The 17,636-nt window shown below is 37.3% G+C and overlaps 1 long non-coding RNA gene across 2 annotated transcripts in view; it reads right to left on the bottom strand.

The window, feature by feature from the left end:
• Window positions 1-17,636, bottom strand: part of LOC134335438 (uncharacterized) — a 38,869-nt gene that overhangs the window by 2,116 nt on the left and 19,117 nt on the right. The window lies entirely within an intron of this gene.

The raw sequence follows: 17,636 nt of genomic DNA, 5'->3' as shown, positions 1-17,636 counted from the left end.
AACCAGCAATATGATTACTAGTTCAGTACCCTAACCGCTAGGATACAATTGCCCAACAGTGATGTATTGCAGAATAGAAAAACCATTTTGTTTTGAAAGTACTGAACCGCTCATGTTGGTGTGGAGAAGCTTTAGTGGTCTGCACAGAGCCTTGACCTAAACCTGGCATTAACCTAAACCTTCTGGATTATTATACTTTTGTTAGAGAATTATTACTAATTAATTTGAATATATTTTTATTTTTATGAATAAATGGCTGCACTTTGACTTCAGCTTCCAAACAAGCTAGCATATGCAAAATAAAGAATTTTTACTGTACCAAAATTGGAAAGGCATTCTTCTCTCTTCTTTCTTTCTTACATCTAGCCCTGTGACTCCTTAAACACAGTGAGGCAGAGACAATTTCTTTCCTTGTTATTTTAGTGGCATGACTCCAAAACAGTCAGGTGTGGGTAAAGTGAAAGTACCATTAACCAATCAGCAAGTAATTAATGTCCTTCTACAGAACCTGTTGTAAACACATGATCTAAAATGATAGGGAGACCTGCGCTATGTAAAATAAACTAGCTTATTCAAAGCATGCAAAGCAATTTGACTTCATTTTATTTATAGTAAGCGCTTTATTCTGTTCAGGGTTGCAGCAGGTCCAGTCTTACAGGGAATACTATGCACTCCATGGAAGACTTTGGACTGGGCGCCAATCCATCGATTTCACAAACCATTTTATTATGGAGCTCAATTTGTGCACATCCATCGTTGAACAGGAAAGATCCTTGTGTAAACTGTTTCCAGATGGATAAAAGTACAACATTTATTTTATATAACTGATTCCAAACAACTTTTAGCAATGGGTGTGGCTGAAATTTAATAATTAGAAAGGGTGTCCACATACTTTTTTTTTTACCTTATAGTGTACTTTCATTTGTTTTTATTGGTACCACTGTGTTGTACTGTACATTGACCACATAAGTGAATTTGATCAAGGTAAGAAAATGTTTGGTTTTGAAACATGACTTTATTTGGGTAAATACATGATGAGCTGAGCTACATCAGACACCAAACATTTAAAAGCTGATTGACAACACTAAGAAAACCGAGTTTAATTTTTTTGATACAGAGTGGTGATCAGAAGAGAAAGTGTGACAGTGTTTGTGTTTCGGACAGATACAGAGTGTGTTTTCTTTGATACAGAGTGGTGATCAGAAGAGAAAGTGTGACAGTGTTTGTGTTTCGGACAGATACAGAGTGGTGATCAGAAGAGAAAGTGTGACAGTGTTTGTGTTTCGGACAGATACAGAGTGGTGATCAGAAGAGAAAGTGTGACAGTGTTTGTGTTTCGGACAGATTGTTACTGAGTGAGAGATGGGAGGAAATCTGAAGTGAAGCAGGTTTCTATTGTGAGAGGAACATAAAGGGTGACAGGTGCACTAAACAAACACCTGGGTTTATACCACCAGGGAACAGAACAGCATCCAGCACTCACAATAGCTGACAATTAGCTGAACGACTGGAAAACATAGACACACACACAGGTTTTTTTTAAGTGTTCTTTTATTATTATTATTTATTTATTTAATTGGTTACAGACACAATTTTATATATATATTTTAAGGAGCTGGACCAAATGGAAACATGACCAGAATGAAGCAGTTAAAAAAAAAAAATTAACAATTAAAAAAAAAATTAACAAATGATTTAAAAATGATAATGCTTTTAGTTTTAGCTTATAGAGCCCATTTAGTTTTTATTTACTTTTATACCTGAATTTGTTATTTTTATATCTTCAGGTTAGTTTTTGTTAGTTTTTAGTGCATTATTATTAGTGATTTATTTACCATTGGTGAACATTAGTCGCAATTAAAAAATACAGTATGTACCAACTTTGTATCATATTATTTAAAAGAACAGTATTAATTCAGGATGTTACCAACAACTATCAAAGAAGTAATAATTCGCTGTTGGATACGAATATTATTTAAATTTACAATGTTTTTTTGTTAACATAAATCTTTCAAATTAGAATCATTTAGTGCTTTTAATTTTTTAAGTTTTTATATCACTGAACAGGCAAAAGTCAAATAAAAAAAGTAACAGTTTTTTTAGATACTAGTGAGACAATCACATTATAATGTAATATTATGTTATATAAAAAAAAATTAAGTATATTATTTAAGTATATTACTAGTTTTTATTTAGTGTATAATTAGTTATGTTTTCAGAAGCTGATCATTTTTATTTCAATATTTAGTACATTTATGTTTTGGCTCAATTACTTGGTGTGATTTTGATTCTATTTTACTATTAACAATCTGAAATTTAAAAACTGGTCATCCTCCTTCAGCCTTTTGTTTTGACTACAACATGGAAATAAAGCAGGACACACACACACACACACACACACACACACACACACACAAACGATAAGAGCCAGACTCCCTGCTGACCACTGTGCTTAACAACGACATAGAGTGAGTTCCCAAAAGCCTTTATTCCATAACCCACAGTCCTTCATACACTCATTATCACCTTACCATGCTTAATGGCATCACCATCATCATCATCATCATCCAGACATAAGGGCCTTAGAGTACAAAAGTGAGAGCTTGAGCAGTAAACTGGCTCCAAATGTAAACTCTCATTATCAGCGACATTAGTCAGACAGGGGAAGCACATTATAAATGTAATTCTTTATTTATCTGTGATCCTCTGATAAGAAAGAAGACAGAGATGCACTTGACACACTGTAAAAAGCACTGAATAAATACCAGACTACAGCATTAGAAACAGACCAACCACTCACAGAAGTGAAACAAATATCACATATGCTTATATTGGATTTTCAATTTGTCTAAGCATTTAGTCCTTCTGAGTCAGTGGCAGTAAAACGGTAGATGTTAAAGAGCCAAGTGATTTAAAACACATTGGATACCAACATTTGAAACAAGTTAAACAGTCAGTTCTGCTGCCCTGATAATGCTGCCCTGGCCACTGTAAATGTTATTATTGTTAAATGGAAATTTCTAAGAGCATCTAGAGCTGAGCTGTGAATTTGAGGGATGTACATCATAAAACAAGAACAAAACAAAGTCAGCTTGAGAAGTGTTATTCAGCAACTTTGAACAAATTGCCAGCTTTATAGCAACAGTTTAATGAAGGATGGGAGAAATGGGATGTCCAACCAACTCATAATTAGTCGTCCACATGATTTTGTCCATACAGTATGTATATAATAAGGCAATTAATAAATTAATGCTGAGCGTTAGCAAATTCCACTGTTGTCATATGAAATTACTCCACGGCCTACACTCCGATTTCCTGAGCTCATCTTAAAGGCTAATGTGTGCCAAATCCTTATTCCATGAGCTTGTAATTCCACAGAATATTCATACCCACACAGGGACGAGCACCAAGTGGCTTACTGGGTTGCTGGGGATTTTTTGCAGCCCTTTGAAGACGACGAGTTGAGAGGAAGATTGAGGGAGGATGCATTAGCATGTTGCTTTTAGGGGAGAAAGTGTTGCTGATGAAAGCAGGACGGGAAGAAATGACCTAAATTTGCTGGTAAAGCAGTCAGTGGCCCAAGTGTGATGTTCAGCCACATGTTTTGGGTATGATACAGTACAGTAAACCTACTGTGAAGTATGGTATAAAACAACAAATAAGTGATTTAACGAATTTTTCAAAATTTTGAAATCTAATCACCATCAGCTGGAACATGTAACTATTGGACAAACCGCCTTTTTCAGAAGTGCAATAAAAAGTGCAATAAAAACTGTATCTGTGATTTTTTTTTGCATTTATTCAACTTTACCTGTCAAAAGTACAAAGACAGGATTTCCAGTGGTTTCCCAGACATACTTAATTGTATTTGTAAATATAAACAAATTGTGGATAAGATACCTGCAACACACTCAAAAAAGTTGAGGTAAAAAAAAAGAGTAAATATTTTAAAGAATACACATGCTACACCATTTTGAAAGATTCCACAACAAGCAGTTAAACTGGTAACAGACAAATGAATCATAAATGGGTATAAAACAAGGATGCACCAGCAAACAAGGCTCAGCAAACAAAGATAAGTCAAACTTCATGAAAGAATTGTCAATCAGTTCTTGGCTGATATGGTTCCACAAGTACAGTGTAACAGCTATTAGCTGAAATTTAAGCAATGTCTCTTTAAACAGTGTAATGGAAAACCAAATGTATGACTGTGATGCACATTATCAAAGCTTTATGATGATGAGAAAGGCTCATCACTCACGTCACGTAGGTATGACAACGAGACATGAAATGGCTATTTGTCTTTGAGCTGATGGAAGTATTTTAGCTGAAAATGAATTGACTAAGCAATGTAGCTATACCTAACTTGTATTTAGAAATTTGAACTAATCTTGCAGGCTCTGTTAGTTAACATAGGAAACCAAACATTAAAGTTTGTCTATATAAGTAATACTTTATGTTTTACTCATTATAGTGAGTGAATCGCCACAGTAATATAAATGACTCTAAGCTGTGCTGCTGTCTTGAGGGTACGAGCCTTTGTGCCTGTGGTTGCTCCTAAATGACGTACATAAGTGTCTAGGGTGATCAGTGGGAAATCAGTCGGATGCTGAGGGAGTAGAAACCTCCTCACTCCTTCGAAATAAAATGTAATAATATATATTAAACTATTACATACTATTACATGTATAATAGCATAATAAGTTGTATATCTGTACACAAATGTATATATATATATATAAATATGAAATCTCTGCTGTTTGATTAAACATTAGTCCCTTAGTGTGTGTGTGTGTGTGCGTGTGTGTGCAATTTGGATTGCAGGCAGAAGAAGCTGGCTGCCTGAGGGCGTTTCAGGTTGAGGTGACAGCATCCAAGCTGAGGTAATTGTCTAGCACTCCCGCTGCACCACTGTGTCACCCGTCCCACTGAGAGAGGGAAGAAAACACGAGCACCCCTTCAGCCAAAACGGCTGGAAAAAAGTCCATGCCTCATACTGGCATAGCAGGTCAACTGTATGATCAATATGATGCATGTTCCAGCTTCAGCCACAGGATTTGTCTGTCAACCAGGATTAAATAGTGTTACCCACTATAAGCCATCTTAAAGTGACGTGTCAAAAGTTTACACATGCATGTATATTCTGACAGTGTTAAGACAGTGTTCCTTTTCTGCCTGAAAGATAAAAACGTTTGAGTTTCATAAGTGTATCATCTGTTTTCTTTTTAAATGTGACAAAATCTACTGGTTTAAAAACACACACACACAACATACATGTATAAGGTTCCTCATTAGTGATTATGATTAACTAGAGCAGGTTGGTAACTTAATAATAGCGGCGGCATGACGTCCCTTTTCTGGGGTGAATCCACCTGTAAATCAATGTAACTTGGTGGGGTTTAAGTGTTGCTTGTGTAGTGCCACCCCAGGCTTGTTTTGAGGGTATACTATTTTTCTTGAGAACTGGGTTGTCGCAGACAGCCAGAGTAGCCTGTGACATTGTGAGAACCAGCTCTCAGTTCTTAGCTATTCTATTCCTGCTCTATCCCTGTTCTATTCTTTTTCTCTGTTGTGGGCTGCATTTGTTTTCCAGTCCTTGATTTGTTACTGCTTTTGGCCACCTGCCATCTACACATCACTCACTGTACCTCAGACACCAAGTTGGAAGTTATTATGTCCACCTCAACCTCACCTTGCCTGAGCTGAGCTCTGCATAGTTAATGAAGCAGCCTAAAACAATCAGACTCGAACTCACATTGACACAAAATGGGAACAAAGGAAACAAGGGCACTTAGGACGGACACCGTTGGCTTAATGATGCATAAGACTTTTTGGGAGGTAAACTTGGATTTGTTTCAAATGGAAAAAAAGGATTAATTAGTTTCTGCTGGCTGTTCACGACCGCCTTATGATTCATGTCACGTGGAGGAATTTGGAACGGTTGCAAACCTTTATTATCATTTTGTTTACAAGGTGCTCATTTAGCTTAAGGCGGTGCTATACTGTAGTTTTACTTCATTTCATTCTATATGCCTGAATATATTCTTATAAACCACATGGACAAAAGTATGTGGACATCACTCCAAATGTATACAATTTATTATTTCAAAGAAAGTTATATGCTTCCAACAACTTGGGGTAGGCCCTTTTTCAGCATAAGGATATGGAAGAAGTTTGATTAACATGGTAAAAATATCTAAAAACATTATTTAAAAACAAGCTGGGGTGGTGAATACAATATGGCTATATATTGGCTCGAATGGACAAACCTGGATTTGGAAGGCATTTTGTTACTCCCTATATAGTGCATAGAAGTGAAGATCTAAGAAATCATTTGGGATTCAGCTTACTCTGGTACTCATTAGTATAAAAGGGTGGGGAAAATGCATGTTTAATACAAGCAAGTTCAAATCATATTCATTCATGCATTCATTGTCTGTTTTACCACCACTTAACCAAAGGCACATAACCAAAGCCTACATTAAAATTTGTTATGTATTACGATTTACATAATTTTACAACACATAATGGTATGACTGGTCAGAGTCATGTTTAGATAGAGAAAAGCTCACAAATTCTGCTTCAAAGATTGACGAGATTGTTTCAGCTCAATAAAAATGCTGGTTATTACATTGACACCTACAGGGTATTTCTTCAGCATAAAACAAACGTTGCTACACAGTAGATAACGTCTTCATGGGCAAATACAATGACGTCAGTACTGCCAAACTTGCTCCATTAATCCTCCAGCATGCTAAACTGGTTGTGCATTGTCAGCAGAGATTTTACCACTAGTCCTTTAATGCACTGTAATAGGCTTTCAAAGGGGACGCTTTCAAAACTAGAATCCAGAGACAATGCAAATGTGAAATACAAATAAATCCATACATTAACCCTACTGAGCTTGTATTCATGATGACTTGAAAATAAAACGACTTCTGCAGCTGCTTAGAATGATATTATACAAGCAATACATTAAATTACTGTGACATTAAAAATGATTTTAGAACCTGAATTGAAGAAAATAAACCGCTGTAATTATTAACAGGTAGATGTATGATGAGAAAATGTATACTAATGATGCTCAAGTGTTACTGGACATTCAGATGATTTTAAAGATATAGTTGTGTGTGTGTGTGTGTGTGTGTGTGTGAGTGTGTGTGTGAGTGTGTGTGCGTGTGTGTACATTTTATTCGAATGCTAAGTATCTTGTCTTTGTAGTGTCTTTGTAGTGTCATTAATTGTTCATCATGTTCATCATTTCTGTTTTTCTTTATTTACATGTTACATATAATGTCAAGTAAAGAATTTTAAGCAACAATAGAGATATTTCGAAGGTATTGTTTAATCTTTTATATTAACATTTGTGATGAAAATGCTCTCTGACTCAGTGGGTGAAATAAAGTAATTTCATGTGTAAATACACTGATCAGCCATAACATTAAAACCACCTCCTTGTTTTTACATTCATTGTCCATTTTATCAGCTCCACTTACCATAGAGAAGCACTTTGTAGTTCTACAATTACTGACTGTAGTCCATCTGTTTCTCTACATACCCTTTTAGCCTGCTTTTACCCTGTTCTTTAATGGTCAGGACCACCACAGAGCAGGTATTATTTAGGTGGTGGATCATTCTCAGCACTGCAGTGACACTGACGTGGTGGTGGTGTGTTAGTGTGTGTTGTGCTGGTATGAGTGGATCAGACACAGCAGCGCTGCTGGAGTTTTTAAATACCGTGTCCACTCACTGTCCACTCTATTAGACACTCCTACCTAGTTGGTCCACCTTGTAGATGTAAAGTCAGAGACGATCACTCATCTATTGCTGCTGTTTGAGTCGGTCATCTTCTAGACCTTTATCAGTGGACACAGGACGCTGCCCACGGGGCGCTGTTGGCTGGATATTTTTGGTTGGTGGACTATTATCAGTCCAGCAGTGACAGTGTGGTGTTTAAAAACTCCAGCAGCACTGCTGTGTCTGATTCACTTATACCAGCACAACACACACTAACCCACCAGCACCATGTCAGTGTCACTGCAGTGCAGAGAATGATCCACCACCTAAATAATACCTGATCTGTGGTGGTCCTGTGGGGGTCCTGACCATTGAAGAACAGCATGAAAGGGGGCTAACAAAGCATGTAAAGAAATATATGAACTACAGTCAGTAATTGTAGAACTACAAAGTGCTTCTATATGGTAAGTGGAGCTGATAAAATGGACAGTGAGTGAAGAAACAAGAAGGTGGTTTTAATGTTATGGCTGATCAGTGTACGTATACACACACTTGGAGGGGTAAATTCAGCATGAGGAGATTTATCGGGGTAAAACTAAAATAACAGTAAAGTAATGGAATTCTGAACCTTATTTAATACCTTGTGAATGGCACAAAGTTCTGGCCAAAAAATCATAGGAGCTTTTTAGGAGTTTGACAAACAGTCTTTATTCCGGGTCTGAATAGTAGAAGCAGCCCACACTCTGCAAGTCTGGGGTCTGCCCCCTTTTCTAATGCCCCTGATGAAAAGGAAACAAAAAGATGCTTTAATAAAGAAAACAGAAAGAGCCTCATTTTTAAAGGAAGGCTGTTATTGGCAACTAACTTGAGGTAATTTATTTGGTATTAGGTAAACTAAAATCTTTCGAAAACGTTTTGAAAGACTCCATGTGAGAATGCTGGGCTTTTTGTGCATTTGAAGTAGTGATGGAGCAATAAATGAAGAATAAGGCAGCAGGAGGCAAATCAGACATGCTTATGAATGAGGATGGGCGTGAGCAGATCCTCTGGGAAGTTCGAGAAGAGTTCACTCCCACTAAGCCTGTCAGTATCGTACCTTCTTTAGAAATGAAATAATAGTTGCTGAGGCTTATCTTTGAATCTTGGCTTAGCATGGGATCTCAATTTCAGTCCTCTACCCCTCTGTAACAGCTCATATGGCCCAGGAAGATTAACACTCTCAAATGGCCTGCTGTCATGCCTGTGATGGTGGCTAAAATCTAAAGAGCTGTCAAACTGGGACTAGACTTGCAGTTTAAATGACAGATAAAGATAATTGAAAATAATAATAATAAAATGTTAAAATTAAAACAGAAATACATAAACACTAATACTACTAATAAGCACCTACACCAAAGGTCATTAATTTTTTTTACACACCCAGGGTTGCTTGAATTCATTTTTATAAATCTACTTTAGACACTGCCAATTGCAACCCACCAACTTTTCACTATTACACTAAAGATACTCATCTAAAAGAGAGTGGCCTAGCACACGCTTTCTATAAAACACATGAAGCCAGTCACTGCTTCTTCAAGCTCCGGCTAATGTAGTATATCCCTTGGCAGAACAACAAACTCGGACGTGGGTGGTAACTGACCTTATTCATACGCATGAGTTCACAGATGACCCAGATTAATTAGCTTCTCGTTTGATAGAGAAGAAAGAAATGCTATCCCAGCCACCCAGAGAGCAGGACCAATCTGTCTTCAATCAGCATCCAAATTGTCATCGATAAGGCTCAGACCAGGATCATTAAAAAAAGAGGACAGCAATGGGACAGTGGTGCCAGCAATCAAAACCAGAAAGAAAAAAGCAGAAAACCCTTGACACCAACACCAGAAAGGATCAACCGTTACTGCTAGTCCCAGGTCAAATACATTACAGACCCAAAAAATTCACAGCTCAAGTTTATTAATGTTACAATTTTTAGACAGCAAACTCAACCACTGACTGATCAGCTCTGTCGTACACTCATGTTGTTTCCACCACTTAAAACACACAGCCATTAACAGGATTCATGGTAATAAGCAATTAAACAACTTAAGTGCAAATCCAGACCTTACTTTTGTTAACATTTGCTAAATTTTAACCTGCAAATTTGAGCTGGCAAATAGCACAACTGCTCTGCAGTGTTTTCTGGTGTTTAACCAAGATACACAGTTTATCCAAAATTATGTAACTGCTTATTATAGCCATGTACAGGCTGAGATTAGACAGATTTCACTACAAAAACGTAGTGACATGGTTAGCAGTAAGACAGAACATGTCTTTTATGGTTGTGTTTTAATTGATTACTACCATAGCTCCAACACACAGCATTTTATTTGGTTCCCAAAATGAATTTTGGGAGACTGAACTGGACTTAAGAATTTTTAAATGTAAGCTAATCATAGCTATGATGCTAACTCATTGCGAACTAAATTGTTAACTAAACCATGATGAAAGACAATGTCGGGTTTAAATCTCCCAGTCTTAATCTGAACATCGTCCATCACCAGCTTCCACTAGCTTCAATGTGTCTTGATTTAGACCTACAAGTCCGCAAAATGGTATTATGATGATTTCAATTCTTGTTTAATTAGTTGACTGCAAGGACCTTAGCATATATTACAATAGTTTACTCATTAAACCATTTAAATGGGAGCATTGTTTTCCTAAACAAAAAAAACTATTTAAAATAGAAATGCGTCACCATATCGATTAGGTAGTCAAAATAGCTTTGTAACTAGGATAAGTAGACTTAACCCATGCCAGCAAAATACCACTTAAAGTATCTCCACTCGATGTTATTTAATTCAATTATATATTTTCTCTTGTCACTTATCTGTATATTTCAATTATTAAATACAGCAGTTCTGGACATTCAAGTGACGCAGCAGTTTAATTACTAGCCTATTACAGTGGAGACCTGAAATCGAGTCTTGACAATGCAACAAGCCTGGTGTGAAGCTAAGAGACAAAACTATCACCTCTGGTTAAGGTGTTGGCACAAGTGTTGGAGAAATACAGAGAGCTTAGCATGAATCATCTCGTTCAGCAGGAAATTGCAACAGTAATGACTAAACTGAGATCAAAAGGAAAAATAAAAAAAAATCGATGTACCTGAAATCCTAAACCAAGCACTGAGCTTGTGTGAAATGTTTTTTATGGTCAAAATCCAGAGAATTCTTTAACAATGTAAAATTAAATTGGCAGGGCCTTCAGAGAATCTCAGAAACAAAAGACTCACATCCTACATGCTTTGTGCCAGCCACATTTTATTTATTTAAAATTCCAGTTTTTTGTAAACATACTCATCCCCCTTCAGAAAACACACAGAAAATCCAAAAATGGAACAAGGATGTTGAGATATGGTTATGAATCGAGACATGGCTTCCTGTGTTAAGATGACAAAAGTCAATGAGACGAATAAAGATAAAGAGGGGGAAAGGAGGGAGTGAGGGTAAGAAGGATAGGGAGGAAGGAGTTGGGAGGGAGGGAAGGAGTTGGGAGGGAGGGTAAGAAGGATAGGGAGGAAGGAGTTAAGAGGGAGGAAGGAGTTAAGAGGGAGGGAAGAAGGATAGGGAGGAAGGAGTTGGGAGGGAGGGAAGAAGGATAGGGAGGAAGGAGTTGGGAGGGAGGGAAGGAGTTGGGAGGGAGGGTAAGAAGGATAGGGAGGAAGGAGTTGGGAGGGAGGGAAGCTTTCCCAGAGGGGTAACATGATTGTGCTGCCTCTTGCTCTCTCTCTTTCATTCATTCACGTGCTCACTCATTTACTTGCACACACCGTGTTCTACACACACACTGGTGATAGGCACTGACAGGACAGTGTGCTTTTATACACCTGTACAGACATACACACCGACACATACGGTCCACAACACCAGTTCTTTATTAAACGAGTAGAGAAAAAGAAAGTAAATATTACACACACAGAGCAGATCTGCTAAAGAGAGAAGAAACTGACAGAGGGAATACATGAAGAAGAAAGAAATCCATCAGTGAAAAAAAAGACAACGGAGAGACTTTGCAACCAGTTTGTGACAGCAGAACAGCACAGACATAACTTAGCTCAACTCAGGTACGTGTTCACTTCTCTCTTTAGCCACATTTTTGTTGTTGTACTTTATGTGCTTACTTACTAAAAAACATTTTGGGTAAGACTTGATTTAGACAGTACACCTCATGCTTGTAGACATGTATTCATCATCACCTTGGGTCTTTTGCCTAATCTTATTTGATTAGACCACCTTATATTGCAAGGTTTATCAGTTTGTCTCTTTTGCTTTGACTTCATTTAGAGAGACATTTAGGTTCATTAGAAACTATGTGTTTTGTTTTCTTTTTCTTATTTTGATAGCTGACAAAAGTAGGAGTTCTTTAATAAAACTGCAGACACAACTCTTGTACACTCGCACCTTATTTCTCTTTTTAGGATTTGACACTATGTGTAAAGTGTGGCATATACTAAAGACACACTCAACAAACAAAATCTGCATGTACTATTATCTAATAAATCTGTTCTGTGTATGTATTGTTTTTTGTAGTTCATGTACATAAAGTGTCCATTATTTTTATAAACACTTTTACTTACAAATCACCATACAGCCATCAGTCATAAACGAGAATAGTTGAATAATCTGTACAAAGAAAACTTGACCCTTTGGCTTTCAACATATTTGAATCATTCAGTTTATAATGTTGGTTGTGTAGTAAGTAATCTATAGATGTTTTAAATTATAATCCAGTTTACAGCTGTAGCTATCTAATACATATAATAAACTATATCAGATTAGACATTAGACTCTACATTACATAATGTCTGTTGAGTGTATAGATATATAACATGTCCATTTGCTCTTACTTTATGTAAAAGGTCCAGTTTATGGATGTAAATGTTTATAAATCTATACTACAATATAATATATAAGTCTATACTCTGCCTTTATTTAGATATCTTGTTAATAAATGGAGTTGTTCAATAAAGCAAGAGACACAGCTCGAGTGCGCTTGTACTTGTACTTGTATCTTAGTATTTACTGTTATTAAAGTTCATGCATATTTAAACGTGTCTATCACCTTTACTTATTTCCTCCTTATTAGCGCTCACAAACCTGCATACTGTTACATTCCAGTTCATGTTTGTACTCATTTAGTAAATAGTCTACAGATTATTAATTTGTCCATTTACCATCTTTGGATGGACGGTTACATTTTATTTAGTAAATAGTTACTCTTAACTCTTAATTTGTACTTTTTTGCTTTTGCCGTTTAGTAAACAGATTATAGATGATCAGCTTTCAGTTTTGTAAATAGTCCTAAACAGTTAACTTGGCTTTTTTTCCGCTTAAACCCAATTTGGTTTGTGATTAATGGTTATTTTAAAAAAACTGTGGACTCAGGTGTGTTCACACATAATTTCCATCTTCAATCTGTGTGCCACTCTCACATCCCTCCCACACAATACAGGTTTATCTGGGACAACCCAAATCTGCATTTATAGTTATTGTACCAAAAAAGTTGGGAAAGTACAAAAAAAAAAAACCTGAAGTTTCAATCAATCAATATTATTTTTATTATTATTGGGGTTATTTGTATATACCATTATATACACTTACAGGTACCCCTCAGTGTTATTAGTGCCTTCAAACATGTGCAAGTTGCCAATGTGACTGGCACTTACAAACCTCCCTACCATGATAGACACTGACTTTTTAAGTTTTTATCTTAACTAAATAATCTAAACGTCAGACCACAGAACACACTTCTACTTTGCGTCAGTTCATCTCAGATCTTTAAGCTTGAGTCTCTGTATGTACAGTGGAGTGTTGACTTGTATTTGTAGATGCAGATGCACCTATTTACCTGTAAAAAGCTGTTTAATTAATAAATTAAATAATTAAGGCATTTGTGTTTCAGGCATTAAATTAATACAATTAATTAAAGTAGAGCATTAAATCTTGTAATCTTGTTTGTAGTGTTTTTTAGATCTAGCACTCACAAGCATACAGTAACAGTCTTCTCCAGTTTATGACTAGAGAAGCTTGGCAAATAGTCTGTAGACTATCAGCTTTCCTTTGTGTAAACAGTCTAGACAAGGACAACTTGTCCCTTTTGCTTTTACAAAGACAGTTTACTGTTGTAGTCATTCATGTAATAGACTCAGACTATTCAGCTGTTGTTTGTCCCTTCAGTTTTTACCTTATTTGACTTGATTAGGTCATGAATGTAGACTTTAGTAAATGGTCTATAGATTAATATGTATTCCTTTTGTTTTCACCTTATTCAAATAGTCCCATCAGGTTACCTATTTGGACAGTCTGCTTTATGGTCACACATGTTAAAAAATAGTCTATAGACTATTCAGTGTGGTCAATGGTCGTGGAAAATCAACTAGTAAATAGTAGATAGTCCAGTCATGGTTTTAACAGTAATAGTCTATGACTTATTTGGCTTTCTTTCCAGTTTTTGTTGTATTTGAGTAAATAACCTAGACTTCATCTGAATTAAATGGTCTACCAGATCATAAAATGTAAATTCAGCTGTCAATTTCATACTTTCTGTTGTGGTCTTCCGTGTATAACATCTTAAAAAAAAAAGTGACCTGACTTGACTTTCTAAGAGTTGACTTTAATAGTAGCTGGCAGACATGATTGGGATTTCCATTTAAAAGTTCAGCTTCCAGGCTGCCTTCTTTGCAGATGTGGCGCGGGTGCTCCAGCTGGGCGGTGCTGAAAATTGTGTTCATCATTTGTGCCAAATAAGTGAGGTGTGAATAAAAGTGTGTGTGTGTGTGTGTGTCTGTGTGTGTGTGTGTTCATCTGTTCCTGTCCTGAGGCTTGTATGAGCAGAATACTGAGGTAGCTCAGGCTCAAGTACAAAAAGTGAACTCATCGAAAAGAAGACTTAAAAAAGGCAAACTGAATGTAAAAAGAATTATTATTATTATTTCACTCATTATTCATCACTGCTTTATCCTGGTCAGTGACACAGCGGGCCCATATCCATTCGAAAGCACTGGGTGAAGGCAGGAATTGAGAGTCGGTCCATCGCAGGGCTTCGGCCATCCGCCCTCAGACATAACCAATCACCTGCGTAAACACCAGTTCAGCCGCTAAGATACTAGACCGCTGCGCCACCCAAATGCCTTATTACTATAATTATTTTTATTTTTATTGTTATTATTATTAAAATGTCCCATGTACAATACAGATATGTAAGAGAAGATTAGCTTAAAATATATGACATGTTTTTATGTTAGAAAAATGCTCTATTATTAGTCTACAGCTTTAGGATAGAACCATTTCCAAATATATACATGTTACAAATAATTACATTCAAAAAGCACTAAACTTTTAAATGTTTTGTGTTTTTTTTAATTAGCTGTTTTCCCACAGGAAATGAACAAAGCCAGTGAGAAAGTCAATCAGGAGAGAGCAGTAAATTCCTCCCTCAGACCACTCGGTTCTTCACACCATATCACTTTCAGTTTTATCTCTGTGACAAATAATATGTGAGTGAACAAGAACATATACAGACAGCGCTGCTTTTTCTCAGTTGCGGCTCTGAGGGGTTCACTGACCTTACAGATTCGGTGCATTATGGGTCTTTAGTACATAGTACATTGATGAGTGGAGTACTTCAATAATAAATATCATACTTTATGAGAAGGGAAGTGCAGTACAAGTGCATTAAAGCATATTTACTTAAGCAAAGAGTAAGGTGGTTGGTGAGAGCAGGTCACCAGAGAGCAGGAGAGCTGGTTCAGAGAGCAGGAGAAGATCAGTAAGATCCTCAGTGTTGGGATTAACTGAGTCATAAGAAACTTAATGATGAATCAGAGGATTTATATTAAGATAACTGAGCTACAGAACACTTTCTGAATCCCAACATTTTAAATCTACAGTACAGAGAAAGACGTTACATTCAAAAGTCCTTAAAGTGTACCTCATTCCAAGCATCATTTAACAAGTCAAATGCATTTGTGGTGCCGCGGTCAATCATGCTCGTCCTCCACTCCTGAAATCTGGGTTAAAATCTCAGCTGTGATATCGGTCGGCTGGGTGTCTACACAGACATGACTGGCAGGGGAGATAATATCGTCATACTGTCCAGGCTATTCTTGCTTTGCTTGTGCACTGTGGACTCACTGCAACCCTGACCAGGATAAAGTAATTGATAAAAATGAAAGGAAAAAAAGATAAAGAACTGAAATGAATGAATTCAAAAGACTGCTGTGACACACACGTTCCCTACAAGTCTGTATTATCATTTGACTTCAACTGAAAATAATACATTACTTTCAGAGCACAAAAACATGTGGACAAATATTCAACTAGTCAAATGTGCTGAGACAGTGGGCAGCATAGATACCTTATTGATTGACAGATGGTTTGACCTGGTGTGCTTCTTGGCATAGCTTGGACACTGGACATGAAATAGCATGATGAGACTCACCCATATGCTTCATACAGCAACACCGGCTGTTTATTCTACTTTATTTAGAAAGCTACATTAGAGCAGATGGAGCAGAACCAGGGCACTGAGCACTGACCGAACTGGACCTTCTGCCTGACCTTGGTAAAGAAGACACCAACTTGTAGAGGTTTTGGCAGTCGCAGTTCAATCAAGCTTCCCTCGTTAGCTGTACAATTCGCCACTCGAGGATAGTGGGAGGGTGGTGACAAAAAGCCATTTCAGAGTCATAAACACTCACGACCCCTGCAAGGAGCTTAATGTCTTAACACAGCTCTTCTGATGGCAAAATAAGAAGCTTCAAAGCACATGCAGTTAGTAGGGCACCATGGTCATTGCCTTCTATTTGTGACAAAATCTGGCATCCAAAAACGTTTTACTTTTTTAAGAAATAAAAACAGAACCCCAAAGCCAACAATTATATAACAATTTGTGTGATACATATATTGGTCTTCATTGTCTCGAGAGTGCACACATGCATAATGTGCATATATGGAAAACAGATGGACTCTTGTTTTTAAAACCATTACAGCTAAAAGTGGCCAAGCTTGGTAAAGGCTGAACTAGAGCACATGGCACAGAAGTACCAGAAGTATTGAATTGTATAATATACCGATCAGCCATAACATTAAAACCACCAACTGGTTTCTACACTCACTGTCCATTTTATCAGCTCCACTTACCATATAGAAGCACTTTGTAGTTCTACAATTACTGACTGTAGTCCATCTGTTTCTCTACATACTTTGTTAGCCCCCTTTCATGCTGTTCTTCAATGGTCAGGACCCCCACAGGACCACCACAGAGCAGGTATTATTTAAGTGGTGGATCATTCTCAGCACTGCAGTGACACTGACATGGTGGTGGTGTGTTGGCGTGTGTTGTGCTGGTATAAGTGGATCAGACACAGCAGCGCTGCTGGAGTTTTTAAACATCTCACTGTCACTGCTGGACTGAGAATAGTCCACCAACCAAAAGCATCCAGCCAACAGCGCCCTGTGGGCAGCATCCTGTGACCACTAATGAAGGTCTAGAAGATGACCGACTCAAACAGCAGCAATAGATGAGTGATCGTCTCTGACTTTACATCTACAAGGTGGACCGACTAGGTAGGAGTGTCTAATAGAGTGGACAGTGAGTGGACACAGTATTTAAAAAAATTCCAGCAGCGCTGCTGTGTCTGATCCACTCATACCAGCACAACACACACTAACACACCACCACCATGTCAGTGTCACTGCAGTGCTGAGAATGATCCACCACCTAAATAATACCTGCTCTGTAGTGGTCCTGTGGGGGTCCTGACCATTGAAGAACAGGGTGAAAGCAGGCTAAAAGGGTATGTAGAGAAACAGATGAACTACAGTCAGTAATTGTAGAACTACAGTACAATGTGTTTCTAT

This window comes from Trichomycterus rosablanca, chromosome 21 (assembly GCF_030014385.1).
Source record: "Trichomycterus rosablanca isolate fTriRos1 chromosome 21, fTriRos1.hap1, whole genome shotgun sequence".
Lineage (NCBI taxonomy): Eukaryota > Metazoa > Chordata > Actinopteri > Siluriformes > Trichomycteridae > Trichomycterus > Trichomycterus rosablanca.
Note: the sequence above shows the minus strand (reverse complement) of the source record. Positions and strands in the feature narration are given on the sequence as shown.